The sequence below is a fragment of the Nymphaea colorata genome, chromosome 7, assembly GCF_008831285.2.
Source record: "Nymphaea colorata isolate Beijing-Zhang1983 chromosome 7, ASM883128v2, whole genome shotgun sequence".
In the NCBI taxonomy this organism is placed as follows: Eukaryota; Viridiplantae; Streptophyta; class Magnoliopsida; order Nymphaeales; family Nymphaeaceae; genus Nymphaea; species Nymphaea colorata.
Genome location: NC_045144.1, coordinates 22,923,257 through 22,944,356, shown reverse-complemented (window position 1 = coordinate 22,944,356; position 21,100 = coordinate 22,923,257). Strand labels below are relative to the sequence as shown.

General features: G+C 38.5%; 1 long non-coding RNA gene and 1 pseudogene across 1 annotated transcript; one reads left to right on the top strand and one right to left on the bottom strand.

The window, feature by feature from the left end:
• Positions 1-224: 224 nt before the first annotated feature.
• On the bottom strand, positions 225-1,445 carry LOC126410271 (uncharacterized). The gene is made up of 3 exons (XR_007573969.1): positions 1,286-1,445; positions 1,024-1,154; positions 225-491 (listed from the first exon to the last, which is right to left on the bottom strand). It is a non-coding gene; the product is annotated as an uncharacterized LOC126410271 (long non-coding RNA).
• Positions 1,446-4,420: 2,975 nt separating this feature from the next.
• LOC116257226 (L-type lectin-domain containing receptor kinase SIT2-like) lies at positions 4,421-14,228 on the top strand (annotated as a pseudogene).
• The last annotated feature ends 6,872 nt before the right edge of the window (positions 14,229-21,100 follow it).

Sequence of the window (21,100 nt, the reverse complement as noted above, 5' to 3'; positions counted from 1 at the left end):
TAAATTTAACCATGTTTGATGCACAGGATAGAAAATTTAGGAGACTTTACATTTATATAAAACCAGAATATCTAAACCAAAATAATATTGCATTTTTCATTTGGTAACTGAAACACTCTATAAACTCTACACCAATATGCCAAAAGTTTTATTTCTTCAGCACTCAAACATATATAACACTCATAAAATGAAACAGCAACAGCTGCAAGGAGGGTTCTTATAGCAGAATCTATTGGTGCAACAAGGAGGTCTCTTCTTTCTCATTTTGTTTGAAGAGAAACAGGACTGCGCAGATTTCTCATCCAATGAGGGGAATGTCTTGGAGCAAGAGGGCATCAGCTAGCTTCTGGTTTGCTGCTTGTGTTGGGTGAACTGAATCTCAGAATACATACTCACTGGCATTGGAGCATGTTCCAATAGACTTTGGATTGCACAAGATTCAGTCTCCACAACTCCTGTTCCACAGCATCCCTTTCTTGTTTCAAAAAACCCTGCCATAGTTCCAATAGCAGTGGATGAGTCACAAAATCAACAGAAGGTTTGCTCAAATTTTAATCCTCTATTCAATTGAAACAAAACAAAAAAATAGCAATTTTTCCTTTTGAGAAGCTTGTAAAACTTGTAGAAGGATACTCAAACTAAGTGCAACACTAAATGTATTAACTATGTATCTGAGTTGTCTGCTGTTTTTGAAAATGATCATGAAAATGTTCCACGAGAAATGCAACTGGCGACAACCAGACAAAGGCTCAAGCATGGAAGAAGATCTCTGTCCTTATATGCTTCCAGTTCAGATAATCAAAGACAAATATCTGTGGTCGAGGAGAACAGAATATACAAATGATCTCAAATCAGCCAAGTCCTATGAGATTGAAGCAAAATGAGGACAGAACACAGAGATTTTCCTCATAACAGAAACAAGCGAAAGGATAGTTGACAGGCAGAGCAAGAGAGAAACTTGTGGCGTGAGTGGGAGATTTTTGGGCGTTTTTGAAAGGAACACAACGACAACACGAGAGATACCTGTGGCAATGGTGAACCGGCTGTTTAATGTGACGATGGTGGGAGCTCTGGCCTGCACGCCTACTGCAACCCTCTTCCCTGCTGGTGAGAAATGGACAAAGGCTCCACTGCAAGGGAGGAGGAGTGCTCGACTGCGAGGGAGGAGGAGCCCGTGAGGAGAAAATGGATGAGAGAGGAAAAAATCGAGAGCAAGAGAAAGACATCAGCAAGAGCAATAGCGAAACACAAAAAAAAACTTTGGGCGTTTACAGGAAACCCTTACATGTGGCGATGACGAACGATGGACCAGTGGAGGAGCAGCGACTATGGCATTGGCAAACTAGCGGAGCGGCGATGGTGGGAGCTCTGGCCCTTCCTCTCCACTGCGTCCATTTTCTCTGCCAGTGAGGACGGAGATATGCTAGAATGCGAGGAGGAGGAGAAAGGGGGCGTTTACAGGTTGAGCGGGGGGGAAGGGTGTCGAGCGTGGGGGAAGGGCGTTGAGCAGGTGAAATTCCACCTCCTCGAAAGTCTGAGCTCGGAGCGCGGACTTTTGAGCGGGTGGAATTTCACCCGCTCACGTTACGCATTAAACGGGGTGAAATTCACCCCGTTTGATGCATCTTTAGGTCGGGCGAGTGAAATTAGTGAAATTTCACTCGCCCGTACGGTTTTTTCCGAAAAATCGGAATTCACCCGATGCATCAAACGCACCCTTATAGTTACCTCATGTCTGTTGCTCATAATTAACAAGTATCACAATACAATAAAACATCATTTTGCAATTTATAATCCATATTTTTCGTTAGTTTTTATGTGGTTTTAAAAAAGCAAATGGAGGAACATGAAATTACGAAAAAAAAAAAATGAAAAACATGTCCTGAAGAAAATTAAATATAACTATAACGTTATTGCAATTTTAAATATAAATTAAGTTTAAGGATTACAGTAAAATTAGGTTCTTCACAATGATAAGAAAATCGAAAACATGAATATTTTTTTTCATTATTTAATGCTATCAATCTTAAAAATTCATTTTTTCCCAAATTTAAAAGAATTAAGTATAGGAAAGAACCAATGAATTTTCTAGCTAGGTACCATGGAGTATTTACTTTGTTTTTTTTTATTAATAAAAAATCAGGTTAAGTACAATAGTTTTTAGAAATAGACATGTAGTTACGATATGCGGTCTGATGCTAGGCTTAATTAGAAAGTTATTTCCTTATAATGCCTAAAGCTACTTACCTACGTACGTTACATTTTTTCTTTTTTTGGTTTTCCTTTTTTTGGTAAGATATACAGTTTGAAAAATATGTAGGTGGCGCTTGTGTAAATTAAGTCTTAAGTTGCTGCCTCTTCCCTCAAGACTTGGTCCCTTCTTCCTCTTTTGTTTCAGTTCTACGTAGAATGAAGTTTAATTGTTGGGCTAGATCTAACAAAATGGTTATACAGTAGCTTTAAATGTTGAGCAAATTAAATTTATAAAATCATAAAATAATTATCAATCAACCTCATTACCTTGTATGTTATATCCTTGGATTGTCTTGTATATTAAATCTTACATTGTTGTTCGCATCTCCAAAATCTATTTTGGTTTTTGGAGTGCTTCAGAAAATTTTTATTTTTTTTTAAGAGAAATGGACTCGTACGTCGGTGTGGTGATTGACCGTTTTCGATGCTTTTACTATGGGTAAACAATCTAAGAGCTATGTTTATTCTTGATGTAATTCGTTTCGCTTAAACATATTTTCATGTGGCGTAGTGTTTGAAAAATTATTGAAGATTTAATGTTTCAAATTTTTGAAAAAGTTTTGAAGAATCATTTAAGAGTATAAAACACTTTGATTTGAGGAATCTTCATAAATATCATTTAAAAACCTTTGATTATCACTATTTTTAAGTCGATTTAATGCTATAATTTGGTTATTACCTAGGTAAAGCTCCATGTCATCTTTCTTAAATTTTTTTAGAGAGGTGCGTATGATCATTCGTGATTTTCATGTGTGAATGTGAATGTATGAATGCATTTGTTTAGATAATTAGAAACAAATCACTTATTCCTACCATAACATTTATCTAAAACAATCATTCTATCATATACATTTAGCTTTTCTATTTTTATTTATATAATTGACACATATTTTTATGAAAGGAGATGAATGAAGTTGTAGACCATCAAGCACGATTTTAATATTAGGTCATTACTTGAATTTTAATCTTGATGAAGTCGACAAATGAGAAATTAAAACCTTAGATCTTGGGAGAAAAATATTCGAAATAATAGAAAAGAGAAAAGACTTTAATCCAAGAGGAATAGAGGGAACGAGAAAGAGAAAGAGATTTTGAACATCATAAAGTAAAATGTTTTGAAGAGAAAAAAAAAAAAAATATATATATATATATATATATATATATATATGAAAGCTGGTGAAAGAAAAATATTAACTCTAATGAAAAGGGAGAAGAAAATTTGAGAAAAAGAGAGAGGTTTTGGAGAGAGATATATATTTTAGAGACAGAGAAATTTTGGAGAGAGAAAGGGAGACTTTAAAGAGAAAGAGAAAAATAAGCTTTTAGAAAGAGACATATTCATTTATATGTATACGTAAACAAAAATTTTGTAAAGGAATATGTTAAAGTACAAAGAGAGAAACAATTATGTGCATGTATATGTACAAAATATGTATATACGCATATGTTTTTGTGGGTCAAGAAATAATTTCGAAAATGTCTGACTTCAATTTTTCTATGTAAGCCCGATAAAAATTGGGCTCATACAAGGCCTCACGAAGAGGGTTTTGCTTTCAAATTTTTTTTAGAAAACATGGTTCTAAATATTTTTATACGTGAGCATAAAACATAATTATTTTATTTATTACAAGAAAATCTGTTTCTCCCACAATTCGGTGTGAAAGAAAATTAAACACACATGAATTGGAGAGCAACGTAAGAAAACACTCATTGAGGTTATAATCGGGTGATTAAGAGAGAAACTGAACGTGAGAATGTCATGAATATGCATTTTAACATGTACACATTCGTGAAAGGGTTTTGGGCTTCGACAAATCTTAACCTCAAAATCCACATAATAATGAAGAAATCACAACCCAAACACTCATTCTTACCGTTTATTTGTCTATTAATTAAAAAATTAATTGATCATGCATGAACATCATCTCAAACATAAACGATGAATAAAGCAAGTCTATTTTAAAAATAAAAGAAAAATTTGAATTTATTTCGTCTTACTCATACTCTCGGTGCACTCAAGAGTAGCTCTCGACTCTGGATAAAAAATTTTGAAAGCTCTCTTGCACGGTTGTTGGGAGGGGGCAAGGGGAGACAAAAAAAAAATAAGACAAAAGAAATGAGTTTTCTTCTTCGGCTGATCCTAGGTTACCTTGGGTGAAGCTTGAAGATGACGAAGGTATTCCTCCAAAAAATCTTCTGGTGCACAGTTGAGGAGTTGAAACTTGGAGAAACTTGCTCCTATGTTAGAGAAAAAGAAAAAGAAAAAGAGAAGAAGAGAGAAATAGAAAGAAAAAGTTAGAGAAAAATTCAAATTTTTAAATGAGAAAGAGCTAGAGAAAAACTCTAATTTTTAAAAGAGAAAGCACTAGAGGTTCTTGAGTGGTTAGTTTATGCTTAAGAGAGAAGATTGTGAGATACTTTTAGAGAGTTTTAGAGTCAAAACTCAAAATTTGATTTTTTTAATTTAATAATATTTTTATGCAAATTTCAAGTATTTTTGGATGATTTTTAATTTTTTTAAATAGGTTTTGACTAGGTGGGATTGACCCTTAGCCCTCCAAATACCTATTTGGGGTGTGGGCAAAGCTAATGGCTAACCAACAGGCCCAAAACCGCCACCCTAAGGAGCAACTTTTAGTTAAGAAGAGCGCCTGTGTAGCGTGCAGGCCCTAGCTCGCCGCATTTGTGCGTGATGCGTGCCAGCACAAGCGGCCCTGCCACGCTCTAGCTCGCCGCATTTGTGCGTGATGCGTGCCAGCACAAGCGGCCCTGCCATGCTGCGTTCATTTTTTTTTTTTGGGAGGTGGGGGGGGCGGGGGGGAATGCCATCCTTATTGTCTCATTTGAACCAATAAAGGGTGGATTTTGCTTCATTAGCCTCCAAAGGGTCTGCTCATAAAACAAGTATAAAAATCATTTTTTTATGTGTATAGAAAATGGTTTTTGTTACAAATAGGGCTGACTCTATTTTAGAGATTCCAGGCTCATTTTAGATCCGGATTTGGTTCGATTAGTCACCGAAGTGTTCAAGTGAGTAGTTTAAGTTCAAAAGCACATCTTTGCGCAAATGGAAGGTACTTGCGTGTGGTGCTTATAATATCAAATTTTATTGTTTTGATCTCAGCTTTGAATTTCAAGTTTAAAATTATTGATTTGGATTTAGAATTTGGTTTTGGATTTAATTTGAATCCAAGAATTGGATTAGGATTTGAATCTTGCATCTAAAGTTAGATTTTGAATTTTAATCTTGCGTTCGAACTTGACATGAGAAGATTCATTTTGGATTGAATAGTGGTGAATTGGACTACGAATCCAAAAGTTTGTTTTGAGCCTAAGGTCCAAAAATTAAATCCAGATGAAATTAAGAATTTTGCTTAATAAGTGAAAATGAAATATAATCTTTTTCAAAAAGTTTAAATGTCTTACATGTCAAATCCCGATTATTTTTCCCCAAAACATCCGTGACTTCTCCCTCCTCTATCGATACATATGAAAGCAAAACGGTGGAAGTGCTGGCAGTTCTTGTGCATGTTTCTCAGCCCTCTTCTTTATCTTTATCATGGCGCTTCAGCTGTCAGGGTTTCTCCTTATCTTCCTTCTTCATATTCTTGCTCATATCTGCAAATCACCTGAGGCTGCACTCATAGCATCTTTGTCTTCAAACGCTTCCAGCGATCGGACTTGAGCTTATATGGCTTTGCAACTGTTACCAGCACGGGGGCTCTTCAACTGACTAACGGTCAACACACCACGAATCTTCCAGGCATCATAGGACAGGCGTTCTACCCGGCCATTCTCCAATTCAAAAAGGGTCCTTCAGCTACGACAACTCAATCGTTCAGCACACGTTTTCGCCTTCGTCTTGGCACCCTCCATCAACTTCTCCTCTGCTTCTGGAGGCCCCTTCCTCGGCTTCGCCAACCAGTCGAACAACGGAAACCCAAACAATCATATATTTGCAGTTGAATTCGACACAGTTGAACAAGTAGATTTGAATGACAGAGATGGAAACCATGTGGGCATCGACGTCGATGGTGTGATCTCCAATACCTCCGAATCTGCTGCTTATTATACAGAGCTTGATAAGAAAGAAAGGGTGCTTCTGGACAGCCAGACGCCCATCCAAGCATGGATTGAATATGACGGGATGGGGAAGCAGAATGTCACCATAGCTCCAGTGCCCCACCCACTCAAGCCTACCCGCTCGCTAATATCATATTCCATTGACCTGTCCTCTATTCTGCTCGAACACATGTATGTTGGCTTCTCTTCTGGTAAGCAAAAGCTATTCAGCAAGCACTATATCTTGGCTTGGAGCTTCACGATCGGCGAACAAGTGTTGGGTCGGGTCCAGCCTCAAAAGAGGACCCGACCCGGCCCGTCACTTAAGTGACGGGCGGGTGAAGGAGAGGGCACCCGATGGTGCCCTTCCCTCTTACGACGCCTCACACTTCTCTCTCTCGTTGACTCTCTTTGGGGGAAAAAGAGAAGGGACCTTGTGGCTGCTCATAGAGGAGAAGGAGAGGAGAAAGGCAAGGAGGAGAAGAAGGAGAAATCGCAGCAAGGTGCGTGGGTCGATTGGCACGCCAAGAAGAAAGAGGAAAGACAAAGAAGAAAGAGAAAATGAAGGGAGTCTTCATTGGGTGATTTCTTTCTTGAATCTTTGGGGCTCTTTCTTTCATTCGTATAAGAGATTGTTATTGCTCTCTTGAGTTCACTGTCTTTCTTAAAACAGTAGGGATATTGTTGCTCGTGTATTTGGCTCCCTTTCTTGATATATAGAAAGTCTCTCTTGCCCGTGGTTTTTTACCCCATTATTGGGGTTTTTCCACGTAAATTGGTGTCTCCTTTTTCTTGCATCTCTAGCATATATTTTGATATATATTGCTGCAACATTGGTGTTGGAATCTCGATCTTATGCACGCTGCCCTGTAATTTCGTTTTTCAGCAGTTTTGTGGTGGTTTGCCCTATTTTATTGTTGTTGAAGCATTCTTGTTGGGGGACACGACTATAACAAAGTGGTATCAGAGCCAGATTAGCACCAAGTTAACACCAGGTTAGCGCCAGCGTGGTTGTGAGCATTCTTATTAAAGGATGGAGTCGACCCCTACTAGAATGGTCTCTTTAAATGGAAACAATTGGACTATATGGAAAGCGAAAATGGAAGATTTGCTGTATTGTAAAGACCTGTATGCACCAATTGAGAACCAAAAGCCAGCGAATATAACAGATGAAAAATGAAAGTTATTGGACAGGAAAACCATTGGCACCATCAAACAATGGTTAGATGACTGTGTTTTTCATTTGGTATCCGCAGAGACGAGCGCGAAGTCGTTATGGCAGAAGTTGCATGATCTTTACGAGAGGAAAACAGCTGGGAACAAGGCTTTCTTGATTAGGCAATTGGTAAATCTGAAACTTAGAGAGGGAAAACCAGTGTCAGAGCATTTGAATGAAGTGCAGAGCATAATCAATCAGTTGTCAGCCATGAAAATGATATTAGATGATGAGTTACAGGCACTCTTGTTGCTCAGTTCTCTTCCCGACAGTTGGGAGACTTTAGTTGTTTCTTTGAGCAACTCCGCTCCAGATGGTGTGCTTACGATGAAGCATGTAACCAGCAGCATTTTAAATGAAGAAACAAGGAGAAAGTCTCTTGGTACTGGTAGCTCGCAAGTGTTAGTGATGGGAGACAGGGGCAGACAGAAGAACCGTAACAAATGGCAAGACAGATCAAAATCCAGGTCCAAATCAAGACCAAAGATGACAGGTAAATGCTTTCACTGTGGTATTCCAGGGCACAAGAAGATTGATTGCAGAAAATGGAAAGAAGAAAAAGAGCAGAAAAAGAAGATTCAAGAGAATGTGAAGCCAAAAGAGTACACTGCAGTTGCTTCAGATGATGAGGTAGTGTTATTTTTATCTGAGGAAAATGATTGTCTTACAGTTCAGAATGGTGATTCTACATGGATTTTAGATACAGGGGCATCATATCATGCCACACCATGTAGGGAGTTATTCTTATCCTACAGAGCAGGTGATTTTGGAGTAGTTCACATGGGCAACAGTGACACTTCGAAGATTGTTGGGATAGGAGATGTTTGCATTCAGACGAGCACAGGATGCAAGTTGACTTTGAGAGATGTGAGACATGTTCCAGACTTGAGAATGAATTTGATTTCTGCAGGAAGACTAAGTGAAGATGGATATTGTACTTCGTTTAGTCAGACAGGTTGGAAACTTACCAAGGGGGCACTAGTGTTGGCTAGAGGTGACAGATTTGGCTCTTTGTATGGGATGAAGTCTCGAATCAGTAGTGTGGATGTCAATGCAGTTACTGGTGGTACTTCGTCAGATTTGTGGCATAAGAGGTTAGGTCACATGAGTCAAAGAGGAATCGACTTGCTCACCAAGAAGAATTTGTTACCAAAGGCAGATGGTGCACAGATATCTCCATGTGATCATTGTTTGGTTGGTAAGTTGCATCGAGTTTCTTTTCAGAAAAAGCGCTCTTCAAAAACTAAACATGTTTTAGATTTAGTTTATTCAGATGTATGTGGACCTATAAATGTGACATCTAAAGGTGGAGCATCCTATTTTGTTACATTTATTGATGATGCATCTAGGAAGGTGTGGGCCTTTACAATGAAAAGCAAAAGTGAAGTAAGTAGCATCTTCATGACTTTTCATGCAGCGGTTGAGCGCGAGACTGGTAAGAAGATGAAGAGACTGCGTACAGACAATGGTGGTGAGTATATAGCATCTTCTTTACGAGATTATTGTTTAAAGCATGGTATTAGACATGAAAAGACAGTTCCTTATACTCCACAGCATAATGGAGTTGCAGAAAGGATGAATAGAACAATAATCGAGAGAGTTAGAAGTTTGTTATCTAGCTCTAAGTTGTCTAAGTATTTTTGGGCAGAGGCAATGCGTACTGCAGTTTATTTAATAAACAGGTCTCCTTCAGTGCCTCTAGATGGAGACATTCCACAGAGAGTTTGGTCAGATGAAGAGGTTAAGTACGATCACCTCAGAGTTTTTGGTTGCAAAGCTTTTATGCATGTACCTAAAGAACATAGGACCAAACTAGATGATAAAGCTATTCCTCTGATATTTCTTGGTTATGCAGATGATGAATTTGGTTACAGGTCATGGGATCCAAAGAATGACAAAATCTACAGGAGTCGTGATGTTGTCTTCAGAGAGGATCAGACTATTGAAGATGTCATGGGAGACACGAAGTCAGGTGTGAATGCTAGTGGTGTTCATGAGCCAACCTATGCAGAACCTGAAGAACTTTCATCTGAGCATGGTGAGACTGATGAAGATGTAGAGGAAGAAGAAAGAGAGACAGATGAGCAGTATACAGATGGCAGCCCTATGGAGACTCAAACTGATTATGAGCATGAGTTGGAGGGGGAGCTTCCTTCGCATTCAGAGCCAATTGAGGAGCAATTGGGTAGAGGTAAAAGAACACGTATATCATCTACTAGATATTCTACTGATGAATATATTATGTTTACAGATAGTGGAGAGCCACAATGCTATGCAGAGGTGCTAGATGATGTGCATAAAGATGAATGGATTAAAGCTATGAAGGATGAGATGAATTCTTTATACAAGAATCACACTTTTGATTTGGTAGAGTTACCAAAAGGTAAGAAAGTGTTGCAGAACAAGTGGGTTTACAAGCTTAAAAATGAAGGTCAAGGCAAGTTGAGATACAAAGCTCGGTTAGTGGTGAAAGGTTTTAAGCAGGAAAGAGGTATTGATTTTGATGAAATTTTTTCTCCTTTTGTTAAAATGTCATCTATTAGGGTAATACTTGGTTTGGTGGCTTGTCTAGACTTGGAGTTGGAGCAGTTAGATGTAAAAACTGCTTTTCTTCATGGAGATCTAGAGGAAGAAATCTACATGACACAACCAGAAGGTTTTGTGATTGCCAGGAAGAAACACATGGTTTGTAAGTTGAAGAAAAACTTGTATGGACTTAAACAAGCACCTAGACAGTGGTACAAGAAATTTGATGCATTTATGATAAATCAAAAGTATCGCAGGTCAGCTGTAGATCATTGTGTCTACATCAGAGAGTTCTCATCAGGTAGCTTCATTATCTTATTGTTATATGTAGATGACATGCTTATTGTTGGACAGGATTGTCAATTGATTAGCCAATTGAAGATCGATATGGGCAAGTTCTTTGATATGAAAGACTTGGGGCCATCACAACAATTGTTAGGCATGAGGATTGCTCGTGATAGGAAGACCAAGAGGTTGTGGTTATCACAAGAGAAATACATTGAGAAGGTGCTTAGCAAGTTCAACATGAAAGATGTCAAAACTGTAAGTACACCTTTAGCAGCACATTTTAAATTGGGAAATGAACAATGTCCTTTTTCAGCAGATGAGAAAGAAAGAATGGAGAATGTTCCATATGCCTCTGCAGTAGGGAGTCTCATGTATGCTATGGTTTGCACACGCCCAGACTTGGCTTATGCAGTTGGTGTAGTTAGCAGGTTCTTGTCAAATCCAGGCAAAGAGCATTGGGCAGCAGTGAAGTGGATCCTAAGGTATCTGAAAAGTACTTGTACTTACTGTTTATGTTTTGGTGAATCTAATCCAGAGATACAAGGATTTGTTGATGCAGACATGGCAGGTGACTTGAACTCTAGGAAGTCTCTTTCTGGTTATGTTTTTACTTTTGCAGGGGGAGCTGTATCATGGCAGTCCAGGTTGCAAAAGTGTGTTGCTCTTTCCACTACAGAGGCAGAATATATTGCAGCAACTGAAGCTTGTAAAGAGTTGTTGTGGATGAAGAGTTTTCTTCATGACATAGGCCTTAGTCAGAAGACCTATGTGTTGCATTGTGATAGTCAAAGCGCTATACATTTGGCGAAGAATTCAGCGTTCCATTCAAGGACCAAGCACATTGATGTCAGATATCATTGGATTCGTGATGTGCTTGAGCAGAAATTGATTCAGTTAGAGAAGATACAGACAAAGAAGAATCCTGCAGATATGATGACGAAGTCTCTACCTAGAGAGAAGCATGACATGTGTAGAGACTTAGTTGGGATGACTGCCTTTAAGGCAGTGTATTAATTTTTGTTCATTTTGCAGGTATGATCCCTCTCTTGAGGCTGGAGGGGGAGTTTGTTGGGTCGGGCCCAGCCTCAAAAGAGGACCCGACCCGGCCCGTCACTTAAGTGACGGGCGGGTGAAGGAGAGGGCACCCGATGGTGCCCTTCCCTCTTACGACGCCTCACACTTCTCTCTCTCGTTGACTCTCTTTGGGGGAAAAAGAGAAGGGACCTTGTGGCTGCTCATAGAGGAGAAGGAGAGGAGAAAGGCAAGGAGAAGAAGTGTGTTGCTCTTTCCACTGCAGAGGCAGAATATATTGCAGCAACTGAAGCTTGTAAAGAGTTGTTGTGGATGAAGAGTTTTCTTCATGACATAGGCCTTAGTCAGAAGACCTATGTGTTGCATTGTGATAGTCAAAGCGCTATACATTTGGCAAAGAATTCAGCGTTCCACTCAAGGACCAAGCACATTGATGTCAGATATCATTGGATTCGTGATGTGCTTGAGCAGAAATTGATTCAGTTAGAGAAGATACAGACAAAGAAGAATCCTGCAGATATGATGACGAAGTCTCTACCTAGAGAGAAGCATGACATGTGTAGAGACTTAGTTGGGATGACTGCCTTTAAGGCAGTGTATTAATTTTTGTTCATTTTGCAGGTATGATCCCTCTCTTGAGGCTGGAGGGGGAGTTTGTTGGGTCGGGTCCAGCCTCAAAAGAAGACCCGACCCGGCCCGTCACTTAAGTGACGGGCGGGTGAAGGAGAGGGCACCCGATGGTGCCCTTCCCTCTTACGACGCCTCACACTTCTCTCTCTCGTTGACTCTCTTTGGGGGAAAAAGAGAAGGGACCTTGTGGCTGCTCATAGAGGAGAAGGAGAGGAGAAAGGCAAGGAGGAGAAGAAGGAGAAATCGCAGCAAGGTGCGTGGGTCGATTGGCACGCCAAGAAGAAAGAGGAAAGACAAAGAAGAAAGAGAAAATGAAGGGAGTCTTCATTGGGTGATTTCTTTCTTGAATCTTTGGGGCTCTTTCTTTCATTCGTATAAGAGATTATTATTGCTCTCTTGAGTTCACTGTTTTTCTTAAAACAGTAGGGATATTGTTGCTCGTGTATTTGGCTCCCTTTCTTGATATATAGAAAGTCTCTCTTGCCCGTGGTTTTTTACCCCATTATTGGGGGTTTTTCCACGTAAATTGGTGTCTCCTTTTTCTTGCATCTCTAGCATATATTTTGATATATATTGCTGCAACATTGGTGTTGGAATCTCGATCTTATGCACGCTGCCCTGTAATTCCGTTTTTCAGCAGTTTTGTGGTGGTTTGCCCTATTTTATTGTTGTTGAAGCATTCTTGTTGGGGGACACGACTATAACAACAAGAACTGGACCTTTCACGCCTTCCCTCTATTAGTGATGAAGCTCCTCTGTGGAAGTCTTCTAACATGTTCTTGAACATTTCTGTAGCGTCGGTGGCTCTATCGTTTCTCATGATCACAGTTGGCATTTCTTATTTGGCCTATAGGAAGCGAAAGCTCACATCCGAAAAGATAGAAGGATGGGAGATAGACTACTCACATAGGTTCTCGTACAAGGAACTCTACATGGCAACCAAGGGTTTAAGGATGAATTGGGGAAAGGAGGTTTCGGCAGTGTCTACAAAGGTGTTCTGCCAGGCACCGGAATGGAGGTTGCGGTCAAGAAAGTATCACATGAATCAAGACAGGGAATGAGGGAGTTTGTTGCAGAAGTATCGAGCTTGGGGAGGATTAGACACAGAAACCTGGTCCAATTGCATGGTTGGTGTAGACGAGGAGACGACCTGCTCCTGGTTTATGAATTGATGCCCAATGGGAGCCTAGACGGTTTCCTTTTTGATGTGAAAGCGGGATGCCTCAGTTGGGAACAGAGGTTCAATATTCTGAAGGGAATTGCTTCCGGCCTGCTGTATCTTCATGAAGAATGGGAGCAAGTGGTTGTGCACAGAGATGTTAAAGCAAGTAATGTGTTGTTGGATGGTGATCTAAATGGCAGTCTGAGTGATTTTGGGCTTGCCAGACTCTATGAGCATGGGACCAATCCAAAGACAACCCACATCGTTGGGAGTTTTGGGTACATGGCGCCGGAGCTCTCCCGCACCTACAAGTCCACGACGAGTTCGGATGTGTATTCTTACGGTGCCTTAGTCCTAGAGGTGGCCTGTGGCAGGAGGCCTTTTGAGCCCGGGAGGCCCTCTGAGGAGATTATTCTGGTGGAGTTAGTCGACTCTCTGTGGAAGGGTGGACGAATACTGGACGCTATGGACAAGAAGCTCGAGAATTTGCTGTGTGGTGGAGGAAGCAGAGCTTGTGCTGAAGCTTGGCGTTCTCTGGTCACAGACTGCGCCCGAATCAAGGCCAAGCATGCGGCAATTGACTCAGTTTCTTATTGGTGATGCCTCGGTACAAGAATATCTAAATTACAAGGATTCAGCAATTCAAGACGATATAGGCATGGACCAATTAATTTTGCAGTATCCTTCCTCAGATAAAGTATCAACAACTTTCAGGACACTTCATAACATATGAAGACAATTCCAGCATGCCTTTGCAGAAGCATCAGTTAGAAGTCGTCGTTCTGTAAATCCTATTGCAAGTAGTTAAGCTACCAGAATATGATACTTTGCTTGATTCTTCTTTACTGGTGATTGGCTACAAGATCTCTCACCTCTGTTATTCTTAGGTCCAAGTCCGAGTCACCTTGCTGTTCCCTGTGCCTTTTCTCTACTCCAAGCCGTATATGCTTCAACTACCAAAATGTTTCTATGATTTGTACTATTTACCTAAGTTCGACCCTTTTCTCGCTTTTTGTTTTACTTCTTTTGGGTCATGAGGAGTTCAGTATGAATAAAATGTTCCAGGTTTTATAGTTCTCTCTTTTTCTCTTTTGTTTTAACTTTTTCTCAGCTCACTTTTAAATGTTCTGAATAATATTTGTGAAATTGTATCGTTATGAATACAAGTTCAATTTTTTATTTACCACTATCTTATTTTTACTCATTTTCATGTTAGTTTTAAAATTTATTGATACTTCCTATGATACTAGTTTTAACATGTGTTTTCGGCTAAGGATTCCTAGAACAAAAAATTGCGTGTTAAGAAACGCAAGCGCAAACCAAATGCCAATTTTTTACAAAAGAAGATACGACAAGAATGCTTATCTTAAACAGCACGTATCAAGTGTCACTGAAAATTTAAAACCATTTAGTGGGCAGGATGCTGCGGCACAGAAAACTCAGCAGAAAGTCCAGCGAGTGGCATGTAACACGCATTTTATAATATTGCTTTGTTCACGGTGCATGGAATATTGAAAGTGCCACTACAGTTCTTTTAATTACACAGAAGGCATGCCATGATCAAATTGAAATTTATTGTGATTGTTTTTTAAGATGATGTCTATTTTCCGGTCTTAGCTAAATTCATTTTTTGTAAGGCAAAAACGACTTTTCATATAAAGTTCCTGTTTGTGTTTGCTTCTTTTGGTTTTGAAAATATACACACGACATGAAGGAGTGGTTTTCAGAGGAAAAAAGTGGTGAGGCGGAATAGAGCAGGGAGGCCTCTGGGCGATGGGGAGGCTCGGCCTCTTAAAAGAGGAAAAAGGCGGTCCGCCATCGCCCGCACTAGTTCATCAAAAATTTTGTTAAAAAAATAAAAAATAAGATTAAGGTCATCCCCGCCATCGCCCGCCCTAGTTCATCAAAAGTTTTGTTAAAAAAATAAAAAAATAACATTACCATGATTTAAAAATTACATGGAGTGTTCACATGATTTGCCACAATCGGTAGTCAGTACACAAAAGAAATACTTATTTAATTAGAAAAATGCACCAACACCTGCATACCTTTCTAATATTGAAATAATACATTGAGCTTCTTCAATTTTAAAATGCAAACATGGAAGAGGAAAAGAGTTGATGTCTTTAGTAATATATTTTAGATGGGAAATCATGTATATGTATAAATACATATTGTGAAACTGAATTTAAACGATCTCATGGGGTTTCAATATAATCCCGACCCAGATCCAAATGCTATTGTGTTTAACTGATACAACTGCCAGTAACAGATGGATCTGGACCTATTGGATATCCAATTGAAAAAGTTTACCATTTATCCCCCTCATTCTTGCTCTTTTTTTTTTTTTGGCGTCGTAGGCGTGTTCTGATGGCACGTCATGTTAAACCTAAACACCCCCTTCTTAGTGCCCTGGGTCCACGGTCCACGGTGGCTCTCACATTTTGACAAGAGACAATCTGACTTTAGATTGATCTTAAGAATGGTTTGATAACAAACATGTTTTAAGTTAATCAATTATTTTAATAACACTTTTCCAATAATCCAAAAATTGGACGTCTGTAATAATATCAAAACTATGATAGTAGAAAACTCAAATATTTTTTTAAAAAATAACTTAAATTGATGTTTATCAACACAATAAGATGTTCATATTTTGTTTGATTAAGTGGTCTGGTTTTTTGTCTCTTAGTGGTCTGCTATCTATTAATCAATATATATATATATATATATATATATATATATATATTGGTACCAAAAGGCTTTGGTGAGGGATTAAAACCAGACCTCTTAAATTCATGTTAAAAAGTATTTTAAACAAAATATAAACCTTCTAATATGTTTATAAACACTAATTTAATATAAATGATGCCTTAGTTCAAGCCATTTATGTAAAAATAAATTGATCTTTATACTACCAGAATTTTGATGTTATAAGAGCCGCTCATTTTTGGACTATTAAGAAACATTATTTAAGTAAGAAAACTACTAACTTAATATATATTTCTCATCAAGTCACTCTTTAGATCATATCTATAAGCTTAGATATAAAAAAAAAAATAACTAATTTCACTAGGTCTGTTTTTTTTGTCTCTTACCCAAGTGGTCTGGGTTTTACCAACTTTATATATATGTGTGTGTTCTTAAAAGGAACCTTTATCATTAAGATATGCAAATAAGTACATCAATAATTGTATAAAATGCGGAAAAAATTACAATGTTTATAAGAAACCTATCATACGTCAAAATAAAGAAACCATTTCATGAAAACAATTTGCCTACATTTCACGGCATAATTAGAACTGACGGACTTGGTCCTGTAGGTGAGGAGAAAAAAAGCATCAGCTGTCATTAAATGGTGACGAGCCAGATAAGACAACAACTAATGGCTGTTTGCAATTGCCAGCTTTCCAAGGCAACGACTTGACCCGTGGTGTATGATTTGCCATGACCCAATTCCTTTACCAATGTACTTCTCGTTCGACCTTTTTCTTCTTTTTAAAAGAAAATGACAATTAATTAGACCGTTGGGCGAAGACATCCACCAATTTAATTTGGAATACACCATGGACCACGGGTACTCCTTTCACATTTATTTGTTATGCTTCAAATAAATATTTTCGATAAAAAAAAATTAAAAAAGCATGTGGGAGTAATGGAAAAGTTTTAACATTAGATGGTTCAAGAGGGGGAAGAAGGTGTCGACCCTTATACTTTTTCAATTTCTCCAAAATATGAAGTACCGTATGGATCTATAACATAGTGGCTGACCTGATTAGGTTGGCTGCCTTTCACGTTTCATACCAAAACTTTGAAATTAATTATGGTTCTGTTGAATATTCAGAGTGTAAGGATGGAGTATTTATGTCCCCGCGAGTGCGACTAAATTTGGAATCATAAATCTTCTGAAAAGAGTCCCGGTCTGAATAGAACTTCTCTGCGGGCGATCCACGTTTCTAATTCACGCCCATAACTAAGGTCGATTTCACTAAATAACGGAACAACTATCTTAAATCCAATGGAATAAGATTTACACAAAAAAAGCTGGAAAATGGTTGACGTAACTTTTGGGTGGTAATTTCATTATTGTTTTGTTGCTGTAAAATTTGAGAAAGGTAGTAACTGGGTTACGCGGGGAACGAAATTAATTCCAACAGATTTTTCCATAATATATTATTATGGCAATTATCCGCATGGTCTCAGGAATGCTTTTACCTTTTAACACTTTCTAGGTTAGAATCCGGTAGCCGCTGTCACGTTTCAGTGAATGAACCGCATGCCTCTCCTGAGTAAAGCACACGCTTCAGGGTAAGGGGCGCCTGTGTTTTTATGCAAAAATGCTTTGAGGTGTACGCTTGAAGGCGTGAAGGGTATGCCTCTTACAACACTATGCATGACTATATGGAGCCACATCCATCTGGATCTCTTCAACTTTAATGTTCTCAATAAAGCGACATGAGGTGAGCACCCTACACGCACACACACACATATATATATATATATATATATTCGCCATTTTATTTGTCATTCCGATTGTTCTATGATAAGTTTTACATAGAGGTTGGGTTCTATCATATGATTGGCTTGTTACTGTTATTCTTTGAAATATGTCTTGACTTGTGTTCAATATGGATGATTGCCTGAATGTACAATTTATTTACAATCTCTTATTGTTATTTCATGCATAATGTGAAACTTATGGCTTTTTCTTGTTCTATTTTCCTTTTTTCATTGGGCGCATGCTATGGTTGCTACTCTACATTCTGTGCATATGAGCAGATGCTGTGCGTTTTCCTTGACAGCAAATCAGATACATGTTATGTACATAGCATGTAATTGCTTGTTATTGCACATATGACATGCAATTGTCAATGATCTTGTGAATTATTATTGTTCTTATTATTATTTTTATCTTTTCATTGTCGTTGCACCAAAATCTTAAGAGTATAAAGAATCCGGTTAGTCTTTGGGTTTGAACCTTCCCAAAAAAAAAATTATCCAAACACTGTAGTGGTAAATAGATTATTTTTTTTATTTGTTTGCTTTGTATGCTTTACTTGCTGGACAAGGCTTTCCTGCAGCTAACTTGAAGAATAAGTTTCCTTATTTTCTAATATTTGATTGATTGTTATGGTTGACAATTTCAAGTATTTTCCACTGTTCGAGCTTATTATGGTTGTATGATATATATCAAGCTTACTTGATAGATGTAATGTATCTAGAATCTCATTCATTTATTGCTGCCGGACAAGATCATATATTTCCTTTCTTTTGAGATGACTGATGTTTTTCTTTGCATCATGATACGTCTTTCCGGTTGGGTTAATGCAGATATTGATCTTGTTTCAATTGGCTTTTGCAGTATATGTGTCATATTTTCTCTCTCTCCCTTTGTGACTTTTCCCTATGAATCTATGACAACACTAAGACTTCAAAATCAATATGCAGATACTTGTTAAAATCATTTTTTCTATTGAAAACCTAAAGTGACCTCAAAATTAAGGGAACTTGGATAATAAGAAAGATCACTGTTAATCACTAATCATCATAGGTCAGGCAATGATGTCCCTAATTCTATATTTTGCATGATTTTCACTGATTTATCTTATTAGAGGGGGTTCCCTAATAGTGCTTAAGTTCTAAACTAGCCCTAAAGGGGTAAGGTTTAGGTTCAATTTAAACTTATTATGGTCCTTGATGTTTGAAATCCTAGAGTGGATGTTTAAGATTATTGTTTATATCATTTAACTTGCCACTATTTCTAAAGTTGAGATTAACATGCATTTTGTGAGTATTTCTTAGGATTTGGTTTCTAATTGATGAGTTTAGCTAGAGAAAAGGGGTTTATTGTTCATATTTTAATACTAAGTTGATTTATTCCTAACTTGACCAATTAATGTACTTGGTTTAGGACTTGAGTGAGTTAGGTCGATATCTTAGAGAGGTTAATGTGATGTGTTCAAAGCTTAGTTTGGATGCTAATTAAGGGTTTGACCTGAATGTCTTAGCCAAATCAAGCTTGTAATTCCATAAGTTATAACTTCAAGCAAGTAAATCTAGAAACGACTAAGGATAGATTTATTCTGCCTAGGTTCTGACCAAACTGATTACGTTGAGAACTCTTAGGGTTGTAATCCCAAAAGAGTTGGACCTAATTATGCTAAATATAGAATTAGGGAGTAATCTAAATTAGACTTGCAACATAAGGGTTATAATACTCAAGGATTGTTCCTAAATGAACCAGACCAAACTTGGTTTGGATGCTTGCACCCCGCTTGTTGAACCTAGTTTGGTTTAGGCCTTGACTCAAGCTTCACTCATGTGATCACCCTTGAAGAAGCTGAGCTGGGCTCTACCAAACCAACCTGGTTTAAACTAAAACCTTAACCTGGCTTTGGACTTTTAAAAATTGCTGATTTTTAATAAGCTTCCATTAAAATTTGATCTAGCTTTAGATGTTGACTTAGGTTTTGGGTTTTATATTTTGGATAATAGTGCTGGTTCTTTGTTAATGTCTTAGGTCCTAGGGTGTTGATGTTTTTAATACTATGGTCTGGTCTTGTGATTTTATTAAGCTATCTACGATTGATGGTATTTTTATAAAAGTTTTGAGTTAGACCTTCGGTATATTTTAATTACCGAAAGTTTGTTTAAGTTTTAAGTCTAGGGATTGGGAATTTGATATTGGTTTCTCCTAGTTCAAGGACTTTGAAGGACTTAAGAGTTTTGGTCAAGGTTGAAGATTTGATTCGATTTAAGATTTGGGTTTCTTAAGATTTAGATGTTCCAATCCTTTTGATCCTTGAGGTTGTTTTTAGAAAAACTTGTGTTGAAATATCTGTCGCTTTGGAAAATTACTTGCTTTGAAAACAAAGATGCAATTTACAAATGTTGGATTTTGGTTTTGGGTCCGCCTGGGATAGGCAGGATCCAAACCATGCGCCATGTGCGGTAATGCACCTCACCCGCAAGATTGGCGGTTTTCGTTTTCATTATGACTGAAAACGTAAATCTTAAAAAGAAAACAGAAGAACGTGCCGGCAGAATGACAATGGATACATATGGAAATATATCCATGATAAGAACGAAAGGGTGGAGTTGTTGATGGCTGGCTGATTGTGGATTTTGGCGTTCCCCAGACTGTGAATACTCAAGGCTACGAAATTGTTCTTCATCCGCTGAGTTTCTGAGGTAACCAAACTAACCTGTGGTTTAATAGAGACAGTATCTTACTGTTATCCTTGATTGGTATCAGAGCAGAAGGCTACATATCAACTCATTGTCTCTTGGAAAAATTTTACTTTATAATTGACAAACTGTCATCATATTGCCAGTATGTTGTGTTTTTTTGGTGCCTGCGACAGATGCAACGGTAGCACGCTGCCACTAGATTAACAAGGACGAAAGCACCCTCCTTGTGGCAGTCGATGTCATGAGGCGGCCGCCGTCGCCATTGGGTAGTAGACGGAGGGAGAGGTACCTGGCTGTGCCCCCCTCAGGCAACCTCTGCCTCTTGAGGCAAAGAAGAGAGGGAGGGACCGTCAAGTCCCTCGGTTGGTTTTTTCTTTTTTCTTTTTTTTTTTTAGGGAGCAGACTCGGAGAGACAAGGAAGGGCCGTTGGGCCTTTCCCCTTCTCAGCAAGCAGCGCAGAGGCCTGGTCACTCTCTGGGGAAAGGATCGATAATAAGAAAAAGATATTTTTCGTCTTCCGGACATACCTTGCGCAGAGTCAAAGGGGCTGCAGGGGCCGTGGCCCCACGTCGGGGAAATAAAAAAATTAAATTCAAATAACTGAAATTTTTTATTTTATCTCTATAGCTTTGCTAACCGGACTTAATTTGGCCCCTGTAGATATGAACACAGATTCAACCAACAAAACGCAGCCCGCAACCCCCTTTTGTCTCTGTTCCCATTGTGTCTGCGACCCCTGA